We start from the raw sequence: 7367 nt of genomic DNA on the forward strand, positions 1-7367 counted from the left end.
CTTCGATTAGGTATGGTCCAATAAGCCTGACTAATGCTGGCAGGATCCCAAAGCCTGGTTTGCTAGAAAATAAGCCTAATGCCCATTATTTTATCCTCAAGGTACTTCAGGTTTCCAGACAACTTTCAAATTTGAGATTAGGAGGCACGAACAAGCCAGCTGATTAATTACAAGAGGTATTTCATACATCAGATTCCATTTTTCATCTGCAAAGGAAGAGGGCAACCTCCTGATCTGCCAGAAGTGTGTGTGTTTGCTCATGTGGCTGCTTAGCATGGGAGCAGGCTGCTCTCTCTTTAAAAATTCTGTTAACAAAGAGGAAAGATTTCCCAGTATTTTCTTCACGTGCATAAAAGAGAGTTACACATTAAAATCGCAAGCGTCTTGTTCCCTTGTGTGTGTGCATGGGGAGAAGTGACACCCCCTTTTCTTTAGTGGGAGCTAAGCTCTTCTACCCCAGCCTAGAAAATCAGCTTTGGATTTTTGGTGTCAGTAAGTGTGCCACATCTGCCACAGCACGGACGGCAGAATTCAAGGTGGACTTAGAAGCATTTGCATTTTCTGGTATTTGTGACCTGCATGAAAGATGGATGATTTGTGGTACACTCTGAGAAATTAGCTAGCCTTTAGAAGGAAGTTTACTTTTCCTCTCTAGTCTTTAACTGGACAGCAAAGACTTAGTTCATTACCTGGGGATCTCCAAAATAAAACATTTTGAGCCCATATGCAGAAAGGCAGGAAAGTTCAAACTCCACCCCCCACTCCCCCCTTTTTTTTTCCATAGCAGGTTCTTCCCTACTTGCAAGCACTGAGCCCCTACTGAGTTGACTTCATTAAGACCATAAGAAATGTCTAACTAATTTGAGGAAACAATGAAGAGTGAGTAGCATGAGGCTGAGGAGCACTATGCCCACCCCCACTGCCCTTGCCAGTGGTTCTTCACCTCTACGTCCTGGATAACCACCCAAGGAACCAACATGCCTTTCGCATGTTGCTCTTTATTTCTCTCAACTCAGTTTGTTGGAGGCTACCAAACCCCCAGCATCAAATAAGCACAGCCAGTGTTCATCTTCACTGGAGGGTGGATGGGAAAGGCTGTCTTCTGCTTTCCATGAAGGGATGCTACCCTGCAGCTCCAGCAGCCATTCCCAGTCCATGTTGTTCCCCTGCTGCCTCAGCAGTGGTGTCTCACCCCAGGGCTGCTCAGCCTGCCCACACCAGTGGCGAGCTCAACCTGGCATTAGCCATGACATCATGGGGATCCCTCAGTGTCTGTCAGGCTACTGACACAGCTGCTGAGGTCCCAATTGCTCCCTCCTAACATGGGTCTTCATGACTCCTGCTAGTACTGACTTCATAGGGTTGGGACACCCTTCTTCTTCACGTAAGAATGCTATCCTTACAGGTGCAGTTTGTGCCTTCTGCTCTTCCTCCATCTCACCAGCAAATGCCCCCATCTCCCAGTAACCCCCAGTCCCAGGCTGAGAGATACAGAAGGAGAAGGGAGGACTATGCCTACAAAGGGTTTATCTGTGGCATTTCCCTAACAGCATTCTATTCATTTAGCAGCATCTCGCAGCATTTCCCCATGGACAGAAATTTTTAGTTGGCTTGTAGAACATAATTTTTTTCACTATTTTCACAATTTAAGTGAATTGGTTTTACAACCAAAACAGAAAAGGTGGGCAATGAATGACATCTGTTAATTTCAATCCCTGCGTAATGCCCAAGTGCTTAGAAGTTCTGAGCAGAAGTGAGCAGGGAAGGGGGCAGGGCAACTGAGCAATGCCACGAAAAATGAAAGTCATCTCAAAACTGAACATCAGACGGTAATTGAAAGCAGCTGCACTTTTTAATTTAATGCCCATCCTAGATACAAAATGAAAACAGTAGCTACATCTGTAATAAAATAAAGCCCTAAAGCAGTCCTAACTAAAAGCGATGTCAGATACCACAGACCTGGTCTTCTACTGGCTGATGAAAAAAAGTACCAGGGTCACTTGGCAAGTGCCAAGTGATGTCATATCCAAACATTTCTAAGGAACTCTAGCACTATAAGTCTTAACACTAAAATAGCTACAAAAAGTTGTCAGAAAACATTATGAATGACTAAACAGATTAATCGTCTATGCATAATAGTGAGACATACATATACAAAAAACAAGTACCTTAAAAAATGAAGTTAAATTAAATAAACTTCAAAAACAAAGAAGAGATTGCAGTAAAATACATACCCCCCTCCACCACCCCACCCATCTCCACTGACGTAAATATCAGAAACCCATGCACTGGAAAAAAAACTATGTCCTCTAAAGCAAGGTAACAAGCTAGACGGGGAAGACCATACCAGTGAAGGCACTGCATCCATATTTCAAGTGTTTTCATGATTGATGATGACAGATCCTTTCCTGGCTATGAGCGGTATAAGAAAGAATTATTTTTCCATTGGCTTTCCTTGGGCATACAGAAAACAAGGCAATGAAACACAGATAATATGGCTGGCAAGAATGTTCTCTGGATAGTCAAGAGGACAGGTCTTTAGCTTGCATATATCAGAATAGCATCATTGCCTTTACATTAATTAAGCACCTGCCCCAGCATATTAATGGTTCTGTTACTGTTCTTTTTTAATGGACAGTCATATGTATTCTAACAAAGAAATCACCAAAAGAGCTGTCTTAAACCAATGAACCAAAACAACCCCATAGTGGAAAGGTGTATCATATTGGTATTCAAAGGCTCCAGAAACAATTTGGGTAACTCAGCCTGGGATTTATTTGCAAGGAAAATGAAGATTCAGGCATGGTTTTATTTATCTCTGCCAGGATGTGCCTGCCCATTCTTGTACCCCTAGGCTGTATGCATGCATGCCTTTATGTACTAAATGAAATCCAGTAATAGTATTCAAAATCACTCCCCAGTATGAAAAGGCTATGGGACTGCTTAAATTAGATTAACCATCACAGAGTAAGCATGTGTCTAACCCTTTACTTGGGTTCTTCTATTGATCATAACTATTTCTTTTTTTGGTATTCTCTCCAACTATATTCTAAATATAAAATGCTGTGTTTGGCGGGGACAGATGAATCGGGTGGAGAGTAGGGGTTGTCGTATTTCTCAATCAGAAACTACTAGCTTGATATGTTCCTGCCCATCTGATTGCCTCTCCTTGGACCTGAGAGCATTCGCTCCCACAGGCCCCAAAACCTGCACATTTAGAGGCCATAGCAATAACGTGTAGGAATAAACCCTTTCACTATTTCTTTGGGTATTGAAGCTTGCCTCATCTTTCTCTCCTATTTATTACCTACTTAACTACTGGCTGTACCTTGGCTCTTCTGTCCTTCAGTCCACTGGAAATTCATCTGCTCTTAATGAGGTGTCAAAAATGATTGATAATGCCTCTGTAATGATCTCTGCCTGCTCTTTAAGTACATTCAGGTGAGACTATCTGAGCATTTAGTTTGTCACTATCATTTTCTTCATTTTTCACCAGCCCAAACAACTGCTTCCTTAATTGTTTTCTCACTTTCTCAGAAACTGTAGTGAAAGTACAGGTTTGAATGCAAAGCAACAAATTCTGTACTTGCACATAGTTTGCTTGTGAAGCCTCACTAAGGTCCATGATAAGTACAAGACAGAAATCAGAGCACATGTTAGCCTTAGAGAAATGCACTCTTGTATACTTCAATCTATTGTATACTTGTATACTCTTGTATACTTCAAGTGAGTATGCCTGGATCACAAATAAGCTTTGAATCCTGTTTGATCTGATGTGCCAGTCTGTGGGCCAAGTTTCTGTATTAGAAGACAGATTCTACCCTTTGATGGACACAGTTTCATTTCTGAAGGCTTTTGTTTGAACTCCATGCACAAAGCAGATGGTAAAGTCAGATTTTCACCCAGGCCCTTAATTTGTGGTGGTGGAATGCTTTAGAACATTGAACTTCAATGAAAAGATAAAATTATGTGCTTTTGAGGTAGGTGGGGAAATTCTATCAAATTTATTCACATTATGGTGCCTCAGAAACATCATTATAAATTAATTCAGAGGCATGAGTGAGGCTGATAAAGCCCATTTAAAAATTAAGTCTGAAAAAAATGTTGATGTATAGGTTATCAGAAAATCTATCATGGATTTTATCTTCATAGGAAGTGGTAGGCATTCAAACAAACACAAATCCATTTACTTCAATTTCCCCTGGTTGTAAGTAGAAATTTTACGACTACATAATTTTTTCACTGAATTTTTAGGAGTATAAATTCCTGTTTATCTCAACTGAAAAATTTAAGGCATTGAAATTGAACAGCAAAAAGTAGAGGATGTAATTTTAAAAGCATCAGGCCAGTTCTTAGGAACTAATTAGAATTCTTCCAATAGACTTTAGTGCACAGAAGCATCAATGCAATGTATGTGTTCATGCATAAACATACCAAAGCATATGTAGTGGGCTCTTCACCCTGGTGTTATAGAGGAAGCTTCACTGATCATGTTTATTAGGTACTCACCAAGTAGGCTCGTCTTGCCCAGTTTTAGACACTTGAAGCATAGACATCTATAATAAGTAACTCACTGTAGTCTCCCTCCAGTCAACAGAATGAGATAGGCATGGCCTACCTGTCGCTTAGGCATTACCTTCAGTAGAGGAGGAATCATGCTCTGAAGCATCTCTTTTCCTTCCACTTGGGAGATAACTCCATTTGGTCAAAGGATCCTTTCAGAGTCTTCCTCCTCCACATTTGCTTTTTTGCATTTGATTTGGATTTACATTTGGATTTGATGTAAAATCTGGGCAGGTCATATCAAGGACAGGATTTTCCTGCTTGTTTCAGAATTTGGGTTAGGGTTAGAAAAGAGATCTGGACAAGAGGCTAATAGTCTTTTTTATTGTCTTACTTGTGGAATAGGAGTATTTCTACTGGTAAGAGGTGAAAATACAGCTCTTAGCACCCTTGCTGCCAATCTAAAAGGGAATCACTACTACAGTACATCCCGCTTCCTGGCTCAAGCCTAATGAAATGTGTGCTAGCGTTTATTACATTGATCCCTCCCTCCATCCCTTTTAAGATCTGTTTTTGCAGTTCAGATGGAACGCTGCAAAGAATAGCTGCAGTTTCGCTGCCATCATTACTTTTTCTTTAAGTTCAGCCACATAATTCGGTTTCCTGATTTGGAGTCCTGAAGGTTTTCAAGAGTCTTTCAACCTGTCAGTCATGCTAATGTCCCTACCCAAGTAAGGCTTGTCTGGCCACTGACAGAGATCATTATGCACCCTGCACTTCTGCTCTAGGCGAGTCCCTAAGCTCACTGTCCATCCTAATCTTGTTACTCCTAGCACAGATGAATCTCTCAGCCATTCTAACTACCCAGCTGGTAAGCAGAGAAGGATCTAATGTTGGCACCAATGTGAATTTTGTACATACCACTCCTTCCCCCCAGAACTGGAGAAAGCACATTACCATTGCTGGTTGGAAGGATGCCACCCTGAAAACAGTATGCTGCTATGCCCATTGCTCTGCATAAGCTGGGGGACCTGCCCAAAGGGATCAGTTTCTAGTTTGGTAATTTTTGTGATGACAGTGATGAACATTATAGCAGTTATCCATGCTGGAAACATAACCATACATATGCTAGGCATTGGAAAGAAGTGTTTAGCTGATTTTGCAACACATCTGGTGATTTTGACCTGTACAAAGGAAAGCCAGAATGTTTTGTTCACATGAACCCAGGCATGGGAACATGCTATTTCAGGACAGACGTTTTAAATACCGCTTTTATGCCCAAGTCACATGGTGATTTTCTTTTTTTCTAAGTGCAGAAATACTCAATTGTACATTGAAACTTTGAAACCACGTAGTCTAATGCCTAACTTAACCATTTTAATGCTTTCTTCATTCACTTCAGGTTTTGCTCTTGAAGCAGACATCTTGGGAAGCAGGAGACCTTTCCTTGTGTTTTCTGAAAAGATTTCCATAAATCTGAGACTAAGCATGAAGAGCCAGTACAGATTAAATTAGCGTTTGTTATATCTTCAGTAAAGGCAAGAAGTAGGAGTGCATCCAAAGAAGAGCAACAAAGCTGGTGAAGGGTCTATAGAACAAGTCCTGGGAGAGGCAGCTGAGGGAACTGGGGTTATTTAGTCTGGACAAAAGGAGGCTGAGGGGGGACCTTATTGCTCCCTACAACTACCTGAAAGGAGGTTGTAGCAAGGTGAGTGTCAGTCTCTTTTCCCAGGTAACAAGCGACAGGATGAGAGGGAATGGCCTTGAGTTGCACCAGGGGAGGATTAGTTTAGACTGGATACTAGGGAAAAATTTGTCACTGAAAGAGTTATCAAGCACTGGAACAGGCTGCCCAGGAAGGTGGTTGAGTCACCATCACTGGAGGTATCTAAATGGCACTTAGGGACATGGTTTAGTCGTGGACTTGGCTAGTGCTAGGTTTACAGTTGGATTTGATCTTAAAGGTCTTTTCCAACCTAAGTGATTCTGTTTCTATGATTCTCTTAGCCATGAAGGCCAAACTGTTAGAAACCAATGAAATTCCAAGTAGGAAGAAAAAAAGATACACACTCATATCAGCACGATGAATCCCCTCCCCACACCTTGTTCACTCAGCCTGAAGCCGCTACAACCTACCTCATGTTTGCCACTGGTCATAACACCCACACAATTACTGCGGCTCCCTTGCAGTGGAGCAGCTAATGAGGTGCTGATAATGTATGTTCAGAAAGCACCGCCTCATTGAACGTGAGATTTCAGGTCCTCCTGCACCCAGAGCACCTGCACGGGGAAGCTGGCTGCCCAGGGCACTGTGCTGCCGCCAGCACCTGGGCCTCCCCGCGGCCTCCATTTTGCGTGCGAGGCTGGGGATGGCAGGTCAATGGAGCAGAGGCTGCCTGGCACTTCCCAGGCCTAAGTCCTCAATGAATTATTATAGATATTTCTCTATAAAACTCTCTGCTAATTGGAAATTATTTAGCTTTTGGAGGACTTTTGCTGCAAAACCAGGCTTTGGAAGCATTAGTAGTAAATAGTGCTGAGCAGGCAAGCATGCTACCATGAAAAAAATAGCATGTTATTCAACTACCGGTGTGACTGAAATGTTGTTTAACTTCAGCACTTTCTTGTTTTAATTAAACATTCCCCTTTCTTTCTTTCACAAAGAGAATGTTGGCTAAGAAGCATAATCTTAAAAAAAATTAATTATTCAGATTTGCTGAGGACAAAGAAAGGTTTCTTTCTCAGTCAATTTACAGTGAGTCAGTCTACCAGGACCATGAATTAGCACTAGAAGAAACCCAAATGGGTAATTAGCAGCAGTAACAGCAACATCAGAGATGGGAGCTTAAAAGACCAGAAAAAGT

The sequence above is a fragment of the Falco rusticolus genome, chromosome 4, assembly GCF_015220075.1.
Source record: "Falco rusticolus isolate bFalRus1 chromosome 4, bFalRus1.pri, whole genome shotgun sequence".
Taxonomy (NCBI): Eukaryota; Metazoa; Chordata; class Aves; order Falconiformes; family Falconidae; genus Falco; species Falco rusticolus.